Below are 3,539 nucleotides of genomic sequence, written 5' to 3'. Positions count from 1 at the left end.
AGGGTTGGGTTTCCTGAGCTCTGATACCACTTGATGGATCCTAACACGGAGTGCAAGAGAAGGGATGGAGAGAAGGGGAAGGGGATGTAGGAGGCAGACACTGTTTTGGTGGAACATTAAAGATTACCATTACTCTCTTCTCCTTATTGACCTTATAACTAAAAGAATAAGTGGGCGGGGGCTCGGGCCACGGGGCCTAAAACCCAACATCCAGTTGATCCATGGTGGCTTCATCAAACTTTGAGATTGCCTTGAGCCAAAGAAGCTTCACTACATGAGACACTAGGAAGGGCAATACCAAGCATTTCACATACCAAACACTCTTTCACACCTATAAGAATGAAACAATGCAAAAATTGACCCTAAAGCATTCCAATCAAACAATAATAGATGGGAGTTTGACAACAACCCACATATTTTACATGTGTAACAAAAGGTGATAGAGATTCACAAAGATTGTCACTAAATCAAATATGTCCATTGTACTGGCCGTGTCCAAAGGAAAACAAAAAAGAGAAAACTGTCGATTCTAAAGTGATGTCTTTGTAAGCTAAGTCGCGACTAGGCAGATCAGTATACATGAATAAAGCCACATGGTTGACAAGCAAATTGTCATTGCAAAGTTATATGGAACTGAATCTTGTGTGTATCAAATGTATTGTATGCATAGCATTGTGATGGTTTAGCAAGTTTTTTGCAAAATTGAGAAGCTGTTCTCATTCTCTACTTGAGCCATGAGATCAAAGGACTACAATTCTGCATGATGTTGAGGTTAGAGTTTTGGCATCTCAAGTGAACTGCCCGACGTGATCCCATTATTTAGTTTGGTTTTTAGGTATTTATTTTACTATTTGTCAAAGTCTGGGTAGGGCAATTTACTGAGGTTGCTATATAAGCTACCCCTTGCCTCCATTGTATACACATTCAATTATTCATGGAAAAGGTTGATTGGTGCTAGGTTTAATGGCCATGTGGCCGACCGCCCATCACTAACTGCCACTAACCCTAAGTGTACATCTATACACTTGTGTGAGCCACTAACACTAAGTACAATGTGTATTGTGCCTTAGTGCATAAGATAAGAGAAGAAAGAAAGGGGGCACACAATACATTGGCTCTCCCCCTTCAACCTGTGTGTGTGTGTGTGTGCGCGTGCGTATTCTTCTTCCGTTGTGATCCCAGCTCCTTCCCTTCATCTGGTATCAAAGCGGTTTCATTCCCGAAATCGTTTTCGCGTGCATGCGCACTTTCAAGAGTGCAAACAGGATTCCGATTTTTCCATTGGCAAGTTCAACTTCCTGAGAGCGTTTCCAACAGGTGTCCAGGGGTTTTACCCCCCTTTCGGAGCCATTAGAGCCATCAGAAACCCCATTTGAGCTACAGTTCAGGAGCTGAAATTTTCAGCCCTCTTGTGGTAGTTTGTGCTGCAGTGTTTCCATAGCCAGTTACAGGTACCATTGTTGCAGTCTCTTCCATCTACGAGAGCCCACGGCTCATTCGGGAGTGGGTAGCCTCTTTCGGAGTGGCCTCATACACACTCATAGAGTGGGAGCTTGATAGCATTGTCTTCTTCGACTACAGGTACAGATAGAGGTACAGGTACAGGTACATAGAGCGGCTTGGTTAGCTTTCTTTGTGCTTCTTGACCTTGCTTTCGGCTTCGGGCTTACGACATTGGCATCGACTCACAAGCTACAGGTTTTAGTACTTGCGATATTATGGTTCCAGTGGGAGCAGTTGTTTATGCGTACATGCATATGTTGACATTTTTGACAATGTTTGAGCTCTTTTGATAGCGGATTGACTCCCCGCAGGGATGTTTAGTTGCACGCACATGCTTTTGACGCCTGTTTGAGCGTCTTGACAGACTTGTACGTCTTTGTGGATACTGCCATTGTACGCTTTTGTGGAGCCATCTTTTGGCTAGTACGGCAGTCTTGACCATTTCTGAGACTTGGTCCGGAAGATAGCCATTTCTGAGACTTGGCTATACGTTTTTGTTGCATAACCTACGTTGTTGAGGGTCGATAACGTGAGGTTTTCATTGAGCTGGGGTATTCTCAAATGTGGAGATACCTTTGGTGATACAGGTAGCTGAAGTATCCCTTACAAGGCCTCGCCATAGGACATGTATAGAGTGGTATAGGTGCTTTTGACGCCGAGTTGGCGGTCTATGGTCAGTTTGACAATTTATGCACCTTAGTTTGTCTCTATACACTGTGCTTTTGAGAGACATTGCTCTCTTTTATGCTTTGTGGGTGACATACTTGGTCATTTTGTTTCGTATTTTGGTTGACATAGTCCCAAATACAAAGGAGACTCTGCCGAAATTTTTCCAGAATCTTTTGGTAGTTTTGTCACCATGTCTACTAGCAAAGACCGTGACATTTATAACATAAAGAAGTTTGATGGCACTAATTTTCAGCTTTGGAAGAACCAAATGCATGATGTGCTTGTTCAAAAGAAGCAAAAGTTGCCTATTACCTATGCGGCTAGAACTGAAGATATGCACATGACTCAGTTTCAGTGGGAGGAGTTTGATGAGCTATGAAGATCTATGATTAGACTGCATCTTGGAGAGTCGGTGTACTTTTCAGTGTTAGAATGCGAGACTGCTCATGCTTTATGGTAGAAATTATGCGACACCTATGAAAGGGATATGGCTAGCAATAAGGTTTTCTTGATGAGAAAACTTTTCAACCTTCGTATGAAGGAGTCAGCTAGTGTTGTCAGCCATATCAATGATTTTGATTCTCTTTTTGCCTAGATTCGTGCACAGCGCATGACCATTGATGATGAGATGAAAGCAATCTTTTTGCTTTGTTCATTGCCACCTTTATGGGATATCTTTTGCACAGCTGTCAGTAACTCTTCTCCTAATGGTACTCTAGTGTACATTGATGTCACTAGTTCTCTTTTGTCAGAGGAAATGCGCCGCAAGGCTATGCATAGCTCGCATTATGACGAAGCTCATTATGTGCAAAAGGATGAAAAACAGCATAAAGGTTGTTCTTGGAATCGTGAATCCAAGAAAGAGGGCAATAGAGATGCTTCAAAGGGTAGATCAAAGTCTCCTGGTCATCGCAATGTCCAATGCCATTATTGTGATAAGTTTGGTCACATAAAGAAGGATTGTTATGCTTGAAAGCGTGACAAAGGTAAAGGCAAAGGCAAAGACAATGATGATAAAGAGGAGAAACCAAAGAGTTCGGTTAAGATTGAAGAACTGAACATAGTGCAAGATGATTGTGATGCACAAGACATCAATATGTTGATTGAAAATAATGATGTATTTTATGATGCACATGAAACTCTATCTTTGCAGAGTTCTATGCCAGCAGAGCTACTTGTTAGTGGTGAAGTGTCTCATACATGGATTCTTGATTCGGGCGCTTCGTTGCATGTCACACCTCATAGGCATTGGTTTACTACATATGAGGAAACCATTGGCACTGTTACACTAGGTGACAACTACTCTTGTGACATTGTGGGCATATGTGATATTGCTATGCTTATGGAAAATGGGGTGAAGTTTACCA

This window comes from Adiantum capillus-veneris, chromosome 11 (assembly GCF_014529385.1).
Source record: "Adiantum capillus-veneris isolate H3 chromosome 11, ASM1452938v2, whole genome shotgun sequence".
In the NCBI taxonomy this organism is placed as follows: Eukaryota; Viridiplantae; Streptophyta; class Polypodiopsida; order Polypodiales; family Pteridaceae; genus Adiantum; species Adiantum capillus-veneris.
This window is presented reverse-complemented; position numbering follows the sequence as displayed.